We start from the raw sequence: 14,836 nt of genomic DNA, 5'->3' as shown, positions 1-14,836 counted from the left end.
CCTTGAACCTTCAAGACGACTTCTAGCTTTCTTTTCTTTTTTCCAGATACGTATCTTTGATTTCTGCCTTCTCTTCCCAGCACAGCCCCATCTGGTCTTCTCTCACAGAAAATGTGACGTTGTCCGACCTCAGAGAGACAGGGGCTTGACAATCCCCTCCCTGAGGCCACAGTGCACTAAAGAGGTAGATGTGTATCAGTCATAGAGAGCTTTCTTAAAATCGCTGCACCAGCAGAGAGCAGGCATGGTCTGTCTCAAGTTTTCATTCTGATCAGTGTCCTAGAATGTCTATTCATGGTTTTTCAAAACAGAAATGGCATTCTGCTTATGCTGCTTTTGTGACTATGCCCCCTCACTCTGGCTCCTCCTCCCCAATCCAGCACACAGAACAGCTTAATTCCCATGATTCTGGGGAGAACTGTTCCCACTTGATGAAGACAGTGAGGAAGATTCAAGAAGGCCTTTGGAGGCCATGTGGAAGAGGCCTGTGGGTTTCTGGACCAACCAAATTTCAGGTCAATGCCAGACCGCTGTGGTCTTAGACCCAAGGAGGGAAAATGCTTCTGAGCTTGAAACCTGTTTTGACAGAGGAGGTATCTTTTCTTTGAGTGACATGTTAAGAAATGATGGCCCCCCCAAGACAGGCGTGTGCTTGGTGGAGACACTGAACCTTGAACAGCCAACTGAGCACTTCCTGCAATGAACTCTGATCCTGTGTTTGCCTCCAAAGATGAGTTAGACTAGTAAATTAGCAGTGCACCGACAAATGATAGTGGAGGAGGGCTGGCAGACAGCTCTGGCCATCACTGCACAAAGAGGGCTGAACCCTTCGATTGCCTACACTTGGCACTCACGTCATCGTCAGCTTTGCTTCCTAGAGCACAGAGGGGAACCCTTCTAAGAGGCAGAATGGGGCTTTTGATTTCTGTAGTCTCCATGTGAGGTCACGGGCTCTTGGTCTTGTTCAGCGGGATAGTGGAGATGGTTGATGTCCATCTGTCAGGGCTATGTAGCAGATATTTGTGCTCTGGGTGGGCAAATGGACCAAGGGAAAGATGGCAGATTCAACGATTCTGTAATGTTCAGCTTTTAGATACTGGAGCAGTGGAGCTTAATGAGTGTGAATTCCTTTATCATTAACCTAAAAACAAATTCCTGAAAGTGAGATTTACTTAAAGTTCCAGTGTCTTCAGAAAGTCGGAGATGCTCATTTGAGCAAAAGTGAGATTTTTCACATGATTATTATGGGAAGCCAAAAGGTTTTGAAGGTACAGGGTTAGAAGCCCTGTCTTTTCATTTCTAATTAGTTCTTGGTGTTAGGAAACTGCTCAAATAAGACACTGAGACCAGACTGTGCCAAATGGCCTCTCCTGGTTTGGCTTGTGTTCTTTGTGATGTCTTACTTTCTGCTTTATTTTAGAATGCTTTACAGAGTTTTTTTTTTTTTTTTTTTTACTTATAATTATATATAGTAAAGAGTTGGACACTGTTACCTTTCCTATCTCTTCTGTCGCCTCAATGTTTGAGGTATTGATTCTGGAAGCCAGGGAGGGCCCTGGGCACGAGGAGCAGCTGATTCTGATGGGGCTTCTGAATGCTGAGTGCTGTTACTGACATGCCAGGGCCCCTGAGGGGAACACTCCTCAGACGGGACTGGCAGACACATGTTTAGACGGGGAGGAAGATTCATTTCTCTTGCCTCTCTCTAGTGACAATCCCCCTATTTAAATGGGAGGACAGTTATTGTGAGGGTAGGAGTCTCTACGAGGACAAGACCAAAAGTTAATACTGCAGTATAAGAGAGGATTAGGTGACAAGCCTTGCTTCCTCCTTTGAGCCAGGCTTGCTGACCCCAGTGATGCTGGCTGGCACTGCAGAGCTAGAGATGCTACTCAAAAACCTGAAGGCCCGATTACTCTCTGCTTTCAATGTCTATCTTTGCAACTGAGGGGAGGCCAGTGCCTGAGACAGTGCCTGACACACACGCTCAGTAAATGCATGCTAAATGAATGAATGAATAGCCAAAGGATGAACTAGAGAAAGAGAACTACTATAGCTATACAGTAGTTACACTATATATATATAGTATAGTTGTATATATATATAGTATAGTTATACTATAGTTACTCTAGGTAGCACAACTACCCTCAAGTACGGACTTCACAGGTGTTAGGAATTGAGTGTGCCAAGCACTAGGTTTATCTCATTTAAGTACTACCACAGTTATCTGCAAAAATATCTTTATCCTTATTTTATAGATGAGGAAATTCAGGCTCAGAGAAGTTAAGTAACTTGTCTGACATCACAGAGCTAGAAAGTTACAGAGCTATGATGTGAACCAGTATTAGTGACTCAAAGCCCATGTTCTTAACCCTACCCACATGTGGTAGCTTCTCTCCAAGATGGCTGCCATCCATTCCACTGGGCTGTGTACATGTCATGACCTTCTACTAAGGGGGTGAGTCTGTTTCTCCATCTCCTCAAATCTGGATCGGCTTTACTGACTTTCCCAATTAGCAGAATATGGCAGAAGTGACATGCTGGGACTTCTGAAATCCAGTTATGAGGAGCCTTGTAGCTTCCATCCAGGCCTCTTGAAACACTTACTTTGAGGGAAGCCAGCTATGTGCAAACATTTGGCCACCCGAGGTCACCATGCTATGCAAGTGTGCAAGCCAGCCAGAGGCAGAGGCTGCCTGAAAAGAAACAGTAGTTGCAGTCATCCCAGCCTGGTCTTCAGATATACAGCAAAGGAGTCATCCCGGACTTTCAGTCTCTAGGAGACACCATACAGGGAGGACCCCAGACCCCAGATAGATGGCCCTAGTAGAGCGGTTTGAACATCAGCAGTCATCTGAGCCACCCCAGTGGAGGTCCCAAGTATTGCTGAGCAGAAAAGAGCAGAACTGCCATATTCTGCCCAAACCCCTCACTCACGGAATCATAAACATAATGAAATGGATGTTCTTCTATGGCACTGTTTTTGGATGGTTGGTTAAGCAGCATCAGATAACTGCAACACCAGCTAAAGGCGGCTGGCTGGCTCCTCATTCAGGCAGCAGGAAGAAGAACTGCCGGCCTCTGAGCTGGGACGGACAGTAGGCGTAGTCATGGGGAGTCACTCCTGGAGCCACCCCGCCCTCAGCCCTGGCTGTGGGGACGCTAGCTGATTCCTGTGACCCATCCTGCTCACAGCATCACAGTAAGCACTAAGGGGTCCCTTCACACGTTAGCCTGAACCATGGAGCTGGACTGTCCTCCTAAGTTGGCACAACCATGTTCTCATCTCTAGTCATACCTCCCCTGAGCACAAATTCAAACTCCTTTAGCTTTCTGTTCACCACCTGACATCTTTCTAGTGATACAATCTAGCCTGTGATGGGGGTTCTTTCTGCCCCTCCTGGCTTGTTGGAAAACACCTGCCGTGGCTTTTCCAGCATGAGTCTCTTTCTAGAATCACATTTCTAGAATTGGCCTTGAGCATGTTCTGCCTTACAGACACCACTGGTGAAAGCGGGGAGCCCGTGTGTGTGCGTGCATGTTTGCTGCAGGCGTGGGGAGTGACTGGGAACAGCGTGCTCTGAGCCTCATTTTTCTTAATTTAAGAACGGGGATAATAACATGCACTAGTGAAGTCACAGGATTGTTTCGAGAATCACTCATGATTGCACTGAACCGACGGCAATTTCAGCCGACATGATTGTCTGAGTGTCATGTACCACAGGACATGCTTCACATGGAGTCTCTCATTGAATCTTAAGAACCACCACCACCCGGTAGGGGTTATTAATAACTGTGAGGCTATTATCCCTACTTCATGGGTGAGAGAATTCTTCCCAGAATGGTCAACGTGGTCATGAAGCCAGCACGGCAGAGATGGGATTTGAATCCAGGTGTTGGTAGGCCCTGCCCTTGACCACTATACCTTAGAACTATATTTAAGGTAAATGACTTCTGAAAACTGTTTAAAAAAAAAAAAAAACCAAAACACACAAACTGTAAGGGCCTATTTAGCCAGAGCAATTCCATCCAGTTAAACAATGACTTTGTTGTTTATACAGTAAAACTTAAACTGTCCCTGCCCCCCCCAGGGGGCTTACTTAAAAACAAGTCCAGGAAACCAGTCCCAGGTAACAAAGCCCAAATACAAGGGTGGGTCAGGCCAGGTGGAGGTATCCAATCAGTGGGGGCGCACACTGTCTCCCTAGCTACCAAGGAGTATGGGCCCTGCCCTTTGGGCGCCTTTTGGGTGCCAATTCTGACCAAGGTGATAGGCTAGTTCAAATATCTACTATAGGGTAAATTGTAATTCAATCAGTCATTTATGTGTGACCTAGCATGACTGTGCAGCTTTCTCTGTGTGTTACAATCTCATTGGCCACCTGTGCGTGGCCAGGCCCAACCACATGGCCTTTGCCCTTAAAAGCTAGTCTGTAAGGCAGAGAGGGGTTGCCTCTTTGTAAGGGGCGGCCCTGGCTGGTCGATTTGATTCTTGATGCTTGGCGCGCAATAAAGCTTTGCTTGACCTTTGCTATGTATCAGTCTTGTTCCTTTGACCATGGACCCAACAAAACAAGCTTAAAAACATTAAATACAGAAGCTACTGGGGGGTCAGTGCATCTTGGCTGGGGTGAGGGTACCTAAAGGTATACAATTTGCTTGGGTCTCAGCCTCTAGGCAAAGGATGTCCTTCGTGATTTAACGTGATCCATCATCACAAGGATTCTCAACCAGGGGATGTGCCCCTTCCATGATGAGGGATGCCAGGCAACACACCCTCCCGAGCAGAGGCTCTTTAGGATGAAGGCAGGGAATCCCAAGTCAATGAGGGCAACTGCCCCAGGGGGAACATCACAATCTCTAAAGTCTTCTTTTCTCCCTAGGGATTCTGTTCTGTGAATTAAGAACTGCTACATATGATTTGCAGAGCCATCATATTCTTTTTTTTTATTTTTTTTTTTTTAGATTTTTTTTTTTTTTTAATTTTTATTTATTTGACAGAGAGAGATCACAAGTAGGCAGAGAGGCAGGCAGAGAGAGAGGGGGAGGCAGGCTCCCTGCTGAGCAGAGAGCCGGATGTGGGGCTTGATCCCAGGACCCTGAGATCATGACCTGAGCCGAAGGCAGCGGCTTAATCCACTGAGCCACCCAGGCGCCCCCAGAGCCATCATATTCTAAGGAGAGATCTTAATAGTAATCGAGGGATACAAACCTGTTTTTCTTATGCAAACTGGAGATGTATAGGCAAATTTGCATCTTGCATCTACTGTGAGCTCAAGGCAGTCAGGACTGCAGCTGACCACCCTGGATACTTACTGGGCTACTTCCATGTGTCGGGGCTGAGTCCCTAATACCTAGCCCCTTCCTGACCTATGGCAAGTGTCCAGGAAGTGCTCACTGAGTGATGTGGGGGAGGGGAGGCTCATGGAGAGACAAAGAAATGTCCCTCATTGTCCTTCTGCATCCTAGTCACTGAGGCTGTACACAGCACATTCATCAATTTGGTGTTAGAAAAACCAGCATAGATGTGGGCAAATCTGTCCTTTAGGAAAAATTCTGGTCACTCAGGTTTTATATTAACTGAGTATCGCTAGGATTCTTTCATGTTTTTTTTTCTTGCTTTATACTTTTGTGTTTTATTAATTAAATTATAAATAAAATGAATACTTAGCATTTCCATAACCTGATAGTGATCGTTATAATAAAGGAAGAAAGGAATATGTCAAATAGTCAGCTTATAAAGGAAGAACCAGCTCATAAAACTTAGAAATGTTTAAGCACACTGTACAGTAAATGAGCTCTTACCACAGGTACAGAACATTGGCAGATGGAATCTAAAATGACTATCCCAGTAACGGTAGCCCCAGCCTACATCTCATCCCTCCTGTGACGAGCTTCCTCCTTCCTTCCTTGTTGGAAACCTCCAAACAAATTTGGGGAGAGCCCGGTTCTTGCTTGCCCTTGGGAATCCACTGTGTCCTCCTGTGTCCATCCAGTCTGGGGTGATGTTTGGGGTGGCCTGTTTTGGGGGTACCTTTTGGTTCTGTCCTAGCAATCAGCTTTATTTGCATCCTCAAGAGCCAGGTCACTGCTGGGCCTGGAGGGGCAACTGTGGAGGTGGCCCAGGATGGGACTGGAAACAAGAGCATTCTTTCATTTTTAGAGGGGAAAAAAAAAACCCCAAGCATTTCTGATAAAGTAGGGGCTTGAACATTTTTTAGGCTGAAGGTTTCAGTGGCTTATCTGCAAGAATATTCATTATAATGTTCAAAATTTTCATAAATAGAACACTATTTAAGTATACTACATAGATGCACAGAGTGGAACACTAGGCAGCCAATTAAAACAAAAATTGAGTCATTTAAAAAAACTGGTTAAAGACTAAAAATATATGGATATATACAAGCATAGGTGGTATCTATGTGCATAGGAAATAGGGATATATATTAAAATGTTACTAATGGTTATCACTAAGTGTTGAGATAATAGATCATTTTTCTCTGTATATTTCTATGTTTTGAACTTTATTCAAATGAAGATGAATAATTTTACAGTCATAAGAATAAGCTTTTCCATTTTGATAATTAAAAACAAGAGAAAATACTCTAGTTCAAAAATAGCTTACCTATTCTTTACCCATCACCTTGGGGTTCTAGGTGCCTTTTCATTCTTTGGCAGAGAGGGCTGGAAACCATTCCAAGCAAAACCCAGGCCCTATTTGCAGGTGTTACTCTGGCTTGCCTTCCTGTACCAGAGCGGCTGGCCATCCATTTGGCTAAGAATCTCATTTAAGCTCTTCAGTTTTCACATTGGATATCAATTCTCACATCTGCTCAGTTGCATATCAGAATTCAACTCTTTCAGTTCTTAACTCTTTCTTGAACCTGGAGCCCCAATACCTCTACCCTCAGTACAAAGAGTAGAACCTTCTGCTCTCCAGTTTGTACCAAGCTCAGCTGAAAACTGTCGTACGTGGACTGTAACTTACAGACATTCCCTCAGTCCAGTCTTGACGCGGTGCTGGGTTTGATCCCTGCACTGAGCTGCACCACCTGTGAACCCGAACCATACTCTGGCTCATCTCCCAGGGATGATCAAGATGCGCTGGCAGCAACCACCACGTGACACTGCTTACTACATCCCAGGGACCTGCTAAGTGCCTGATGTAGACAGTCTAACCCACACAGCTACTTCATAAAGGGAGAATTATCACCCCCAATTTTATGTCTGAAAAGCTCAGCATTAGTGAGATTGATTAACTTGGGCAACTTCAAACTGCTAGTAAGGGGGCAGGGTCAGGACTCAAACCCAGATCTGACCTCAGATGAGCCAGTATTTTGTGCCACTGGGCTTCCCACCTTATTGCTTTGAGTCTCCTGGTGTTCTACTTTCACGGAGGGCGCCTCGAAGGAAGCATCTTGTGTTTCCGAGATTCACTGCCTGTGTGTTAGTAAGAAACTGTCGTACAGTATTCTGTCACAGGGACCCAGGACAAAGAGTTCTTTCAGACTTCAGTCTCACCAAAGTTTTGTTTTCTGAGAGGATGGGTTCTACTCTTCTTTCAAAGAAGTTCTACTCTTCTTTCCTTGACCTCCAGGAAGCTCAGAGCCAAATCTGTGGCTCAGCTCTAATAATGACCTTCAACTCTGTGGTCTGCATACTGATGTGAAAGCTTTTCCCTTGGTGTTGATCTTCCTTTCAGGGTCTTTCCCCTAGTTCAGATCTGTGTGTACCTATATTTTCAGGTCTGCCATACCTGTTTATGGAGGCTGCCTTAAACCATTTATGGAAAGAAGTATGGTGTAAGTGGTGTCCATTTCTTCACATAAACATTTGTTTGAGAGCTCACTTCGTTTAACCCATTACTGCCAAAATGGCTGAGAAGCTACCTCATATGTGGCCTCATCACCTGCTGAGAGGACAATGAGTGAGCAAGAAGAGAGGGGATGGGACACCATGGGGAGAGAGGGCCCTGACAGCCCAGGCTGGGAAACTGCTGTTTACAAGTAGACCATTCTGACCTATCTACTGGCACTTTCCTTCAGCATTAAAAAACCACCACCACACTTCAGTAACTGCAGTTGAAGGAACATGTCTGTTCTATAGCCCCAGAAAACTACAGGCCCTCCGCTGGCTATTCTTTGCCTCTGCGAGTCAGCAGAAGCTCCTACACCAGAAGAGGATGCAAACACAGACATTCAAGGAATGGGCTGTGTCTGTGCACGGAAGCCCTAAATGGGGCAAAAGAGCCAAAGGCATTACGAGGAGCCTCAGGTTTGCTACATCAGGGTTGGTGAATCAAGACTATGTCTAGATCACCTGCATTGGCTAGATCTGCCATGGGCTACCTAGCTAGGGAACCCATCACTCACTGAGATGGCACTGGGAGTGGGGGGCTGGTCCAGGTGACCTCAAGGTCCCTTTCTACCCTGGGAGATCCAGGATTGTATGGTTAGAAGCTCATGTCTCTTACCTAGCCAACTACAGATTCAGTATCGAGATGCACATATAGTGGACACCATGTTAAATCCCAGCATCTTCTGCAAAGGCCAGACTGCAGGACTGGACAATCTACCAGCCAATGCTTAGAAATGCAGTGACCAAGGGGCTGGCCTTCATCTGAGAGGATGTCCTCATGGCAACAGTCACCGCAGAAATAATTCCAGATGGCCACGTATTTTGTCTATTACAAAATGGCTTTTGGTTTTGCAAAACACCTTTTCCTATCTCTCACCTCTGGCTGGTGAGTTAGTGCTTATCCTTAAAGATTCACCTGGGACATTCTATCTTCTAGGAGTCCTCTCCTAGTCCCCATTCCTGACCCCAGGTTAAGCCAGGTGCCCCACCTCAGGCAGTTCTGTAGCACCTTGACACGGCTCTCTCTACTTACTGCATGGCATTTACTAGTATTTTCTCTTTATAGGTCCAACCCTCCCAGTTGATGGAGCTCCTTGAGGCCTCTAGTCTCATCTGACTTTGTGTTTTATGACTTGGGGTACATTAGGTGTTCCAAAAATGTTTGTTGGAAGAACTGAAAAAAGGAAGCTGCCTGGTAGGCCCCTAAGATCAGAGGACTTGCACTTAAGAGTTGCCAGGGTGAATATGGATGGCCAGAGACAATTCTTGGCATCTCTTCTCTCCCACAGGTAGACCTGAGTACACAGATCCCAAACAAGTATAGGTAATGCCATGGGGTCCTGAAGACAAAGGAAGGGGGTTTTCAATCTGGGTCCTCAGAGGAGTCTCCAGAAAGAAGCCACATTTCTCTTTGGCTGTATTTTGCTTGTACTTCTTGTTTTTTAAGGCCTCGGGTAAGCTTCATCTACAAGTTGCTTCACCCACGTCTTGAGGCAAAAATAACTCTGAGAATATTCTGGGCATATTCACAGAATTCATTGACATCTCCTTAACTCTACCTATAGTTAGTTCTCTCAAGTACAAGCCAGAAATTAATCTTGATAGATTATATTTGTAGAAATAAATACTGCCCCATCACAGGTCTTATATTAGGCATCTGGTCCAGGGCTGACATGTTGACTGGTCAGGGTGCCGACAGCCTTTTTAGGCCTGATTTTTAGCTCACTAAAAGAGTGATGAAATTAATATTTTCCCCAAGTATAACTGGGGTACATGTAGACAGTTTTGAAAATATATAAAGAAAATAGAAAACCACCTGTAAACTTCCACTGCTGGAATACAGCCACTACTGCTTTTTGGTTTATTTTCTTTTTACATTCGTATATATACACAAATACTTTGATATGCTATATGAATATTTATGTATGGGAATTGAAAACAAAATTAGAATCATACTTGATGTGTGGTTTCGTAAGTTGCTTTTTCATGCACCATTAAATCATGAATGGCGTTTTCCTGCTGCTAAATGTTGTTCAAAAATCAGATTTTTAAAGGTGGCAGAGCATTCCAGCATTACCTCCTAATGTTTAACTTCACGTCTCACCCTGAGCACATAGTGTGCACTGGCTTAACAAAGACTTAAAAAGGAAGTTGGGCCCTCCTCCCTAAGTCAGGACTTGCTTTCTTGTAACATTCCAGGTTCGCCATGGAGATCACGCACCCGTGCCCCATGGTCACCTGTCCACATGGAACCACAGCCCAAGCTGGCTGGAGAGCAGGCCCTGGGCAGCCATGCCGGAGGACTGGCTTGCTGGGGCAGAAAGGAAACACAGTTGATCTTTTTCCTGTTACTTGGCAGGGATTTGGAGAAAGAGTGTCAAAAGAGAGATCTGCTAGGTTTCCACCTCTCCTCACTCTTCAAAAGTCAAAGATCCTAGTGGAAGCTACAGTAACCCTCTCACTAACTAGTGATGCCTTTGAAAAAGGGCACTTGCCAAATTCAAAAACCCTTTTTAACCCTTCTCATCAAAAATCTTTCTCAAATGAACAAGTCCTTTTCCTTGGCTTAATAAACATAGTAAATATAAATGACTTTTTCTTGCTTATCACAGGTGTGTGTCTAATGCCCTGAGCTCACCACTGCAAAATGAATTAATGAGTTGTCATGCCTCCAAACTTATCACATGTTCACACATGTTCACACAAACTAAGCGTTCAGCTTCCAGCCCGAGCACGCCTCCTCTGGGAGCCCCAGCCCTGCTAAGGTCTGGCACAGCTCCGGGACAGCATGGGTGGGATTTTACTGCAACCATTTGTTATGTCCTTCCTACTTCTACTGAACTACGAGCTCCTGGAGAGCAGGGACCTGTGCCTGACTCACAGTAGGCACTCAATAAATGCATTTAAATGGACTTTGACTTTTTCCCTCAGAGTGTGGAATGCTGCTGCAGCAAACACACGCTGTATATGAAAACCTGGGACATAAAGCCTCATGCAGGTTCTGACGACAAGAAAGAATCCAATCACCACCACAACCACTACTACCCCTCTCCTGTCCTGTCCTCAGCAGGACAGGAGTGACTATCTCATTTAATTCTTAGAGTAGCCATGGCTGGTAGGTACTGTTGTCCATCTCTCTTTTACAGATGAAACTGAGGATTAGTTCTTGGCCAAATTATAAAGTTAAGAGGTGCTGACCTGACTCTAAAGGCCACACCTCTAAACATGGCATGTGATTTTTAGTCATTTGGGAGGAGGCGAACACATGTGTAAATGCTGTCAGACAAACTGGGGGGGGGGTAGAAAATGCCAGAATGTCTTCTGCTCCAACATCATAAAAAATGGGGTTGATTTAAGGCATGAATAACATCCCTCCCTCCCTCACCCACAAAAAAATAGGGAGGAGAGGAAAAAAAGTGATTATTATTCCTTGACTATCCACCCACCTTTGACTTTGTGACTTGGTTAATTCTCAATGATTTATGCCAATGGAGTTGAAAGATACAGATAAATGCACGCTGACAGTGTTAATTTATCCCCTTCTGGGCGAGGGAAGAGGAGGTGGTGTGTAGGAACCACTGGGCTGCTCACACTGCCTTCTTTTTCTTCAGTGAGAACCCCTCGCTGCTCTTGGGAGCAGGATCCCTCCTGACCCGGACTTGCTGTGTCCCTGGCCAGGGAGCGGCCTGAATTTTGCTGTCAGTGCTGCTGTCCACGGCGGACAAGCCAGGGGGAGCATTTGGCCCCATCCTCAGGGCTCTCTGTTCTTTAGCACTTTCCTCTATTGCCATGAACTTTCACCGTCTCAGAGTCAAAGAGGTCTAGGGCCACTTTCAGGTGGAGAAAATGAGAAACAGAATGAAAGCTAACCACCCGGCTGCACATAGAATATTCGTTTAGTTGTCAGAGGCCAGCTGGTGTCAACAGCAGCTGTTTCGTGCACCAAGTTCCCACTCTGTCGGACAACCTCCGCAGCGTAAGTCAGAAATACTCCTCGTCAGGGACTTCGAGTGACCCCACGTATATATCCTCACAGTTTGCACACGGCTGCTACAGGTTAAGGAGTCAAAAGGTACAAACTTGCAGTTGTAAGTGCTGGGGATGTCATGTGTAGCGCGGTGACTACAGTTCACAGTGCTATACTGTGTTTCTGAAAGTTGTTAAGAGCGTAGATCTTAAAGTTCCCATTACAAGGGAAAAAACTGTTTAACTGTGAGATTGATGGATAGTAAAGCTATTGCAGTGATCACTTCACAATATACACATAAATCATTATGTTGTATAACTAAAAGTCCTCTGCTAATTTCATCTCACTAAAATTGGGGAAAAAAAAGGGGGGGGGACTCAGGAATTTTAATTTCATTACACAGATGAGAAAACCAAGAAACTCACAGCAGAGGCAAAGTCAGAAGCTGGCCTAGGTCTCATTGGTCAGGACAGTGCGGTTGACTCTACTGTTCTCTTCCCTCTGTGCTTTGGCTTGCTGGTACCTCCTGCTGGCAGAGTACTATCAGCTGCTACCCATCCACCGAACATGTCTGCCTGCATTTCGTCACTTCTGCTTCTCCAGTTTAGTTCCTTTCATGGCCCACATTCAGCCAAGAAAACACAGGAAAGAGGGAGCTTCGTCTCCCACATCCACCACCCACCAGCATCATGACTTCGACATTCCCTGCATATTCCTGAGCCGGTCGGAGCCACACCACGTGCTGCACACTGGAGATTACAGAGTTTGGGAGTTGCACGTAAGAGAAAAAGGAGCATGGTTAAGACTGCAAACATTCTTTCAAGAGAAATGAGAATTTGCAAGGGTCTAGCAACAGTCATGGCTTTTAAGGCCATTAAAAAAAAAAAAAACCTTTCATATTTTAAAACTACTGAATGAGCTCCTTTCTAGATTTTTGCAATAAATTTGCTGGTCCTACAGAGCATGCATTAAAATCTTTCTGACCTATCTCATTCTATTACTTAGAAATCTGGATTGAGTGAATGGTATATAGAAGGTGACAGTTTCCAAGTTACCTTGGTTATATCTATTTTGTACTCATAGCGTCTTTCTAAGGATGATCACAGCAGGTTTGGAATTTTGTGGCCACAGAAACACTCATCTCTCTCCTGCCCCCAACCTTGGCCATTCTAGCTGCTTGGTATTCCCCCTCGGCCATCTGAGATCATGACACAGCCTTCTTTTCTACCCAGTTCCACTGCTGCCTCTTCCTCTAAGTTTTCACTGCCTCAAAGATGGGGTTTGGGAAGCCTTCTGTTCTGCAGTGGACGAGATGTTTTCTTGTTGTCATGACAGCGAGAGTCTAGAATGAAAGGAGGCCAAGTGCTTGCCAGTAGGTACATAGCAGCTTTTTACATGGTAACCTGCCCCCTAATTCCGCTTTTGCTCCAGTCTTCTTTTCATCTACCTGTCATCTAAAACTGAAACTATCACAAGCTGAATTTAGCACAGATTCTAAAGGAAACAGGCTTAGAGATACTAAAGTATAACATTTCCTAAAGTATGTTCTGTAGAATGCCACCCCTGCAAGGTGCTCTCCAAAAAAGGCTCAACAGCCAGATGAACTTGGGGGACATGGCGCACTTTACCCCCTACCGGCATCTGAGCATATTAAAGGAGCAGCAGTGTCCCAACTATGTTCAACTCACTTGGTAGATTTGTGGGGGAACTTGGGTCTCCCTTCCCAGACCACAGGATTTCTGTGGGAAAATACTCTGAATTTCAAATCTAACTCTCCACAAGCTGGAAGTGTTCTAGACATCACTGACTTTTCTCAATGATAGCAGATATTCATAAAAACATTTTTAGAGGGCGCCTGGGTGGCTCAGTGGGTTAAGCCGCTGCCTTCGGCTCAGGTCATGATCTCAGGTCCTGGGATCGAGTCCTGCATCGGGCTCTCTGCTCAGCAGGGAGCCTGCTTCCCTTTCTCTCTCTCTGCCTGCCTCTCTATCTACCTGTGATCTCTCTGTCAAATAAATAAATAAAATCTTTAAAAAAACAAACAAACCATTTTTAGACCTGTAGACAAGGATTAAAGTAGCAATAATTTTGCAATAAAAATGTATATGTGTGCATCCATATCAGCTAAAAGATAAAATGTATACTTAAGGCATTCTTCTTTCTTCCCTTTTTTTTTTTTCTTTTTCTTTCTTTCTTTCTTTCTTTTTTTTTTTTTTTTTTGCCATTTGGGCAACCTAGGAGAATGACTCATATCAAAAAAATTTTAAGGCTTCAAGACTGGACTAAATATCGAACTGCCCTATGTAAAGGTACAAAATCTATGCTCAAAAAGTTTTTTTTTTTTTTTTTTTTTGGTTTTCTTTTGGTGCAGGAAAGCTTGTTGAATCTCAAAATTGCTCAAAGACTGGTCAAGGCTGATGGCCTTTGTTGCTATATTTGAAGTCAGACAAACTGTGTTCACCTAGAGAGGATTAAAATGGTGGATTTGTGGTATATGATGAAAATCCTTTGGAGTGGATACCAGAATCCTAAGCCTGTGGAGGTCTACCATAAATCAAACATCTGGGTGGAAAGATAAAAGATGAGGCAATATTCTACATGCTTCTAAATGTATCAGGGACATCATGTTGATCCTAAAACTAAACAGTTGACTATTTTTTCCCCACATTTTGCCTCAGTATCCTGGCATCACACATACATTGCTAAAAACTCAAAGGGGGCCTATGGCTCACAGGAATCATTTTTATTTCGAATATAGGATATTGTTTGGGGTATGATTATAAAGGGCAGTTATATATTACTTTAAAAACCAACTTACAGAGAAATGCTGCAATAGTCAATGAAAAGCTGGAATTCATCCTGAAGGCTATCACAATATTAACCCTGGCATTCAGGGCAGACACTGTTTGGAGGCAATACGCCATTCTAAGGCCCGCAGAGTCAATATTTTCTTTCTCTTGTTTCTGTTTTATTTATTTATTACTTCTATTTTTTTTTCCAGTTCTTTTATAA

The 14,836-nt window shown here is 44.4% G+C and overlaps 1 protein-coding gene across 18 annotated transcripts in view; it reads right to left on the bottom strand.

The window, feature by feature from the left end:
- The window catches only part of ANKS1B (ankyrin repeat and sterile alpha motif domain containing 1B), a 1,113,728-nt gene that overhangs the window by 12,094 nt on the left and 1,086,798 nt on the right, over window positions 1–14,836 (bottom strand). The window lies entirely within an intron of this gene.

This window comes from Meles meles, chromosome 7 (genome assembly GCF_922984935.1).
Source record: "Meles meles chromosome 7, mMelMel3.1 paternal haplotype, whole genome shotgun sequence".
Lineage (NCBI taxonomy): Eukaryota > Metazoa > Chordata > Mammalia > Carnivora > Mustelidae > Meles > Meles meles.
This window is presented reverse-complemented; position numbering and strand designations above follow the sequence as displayed.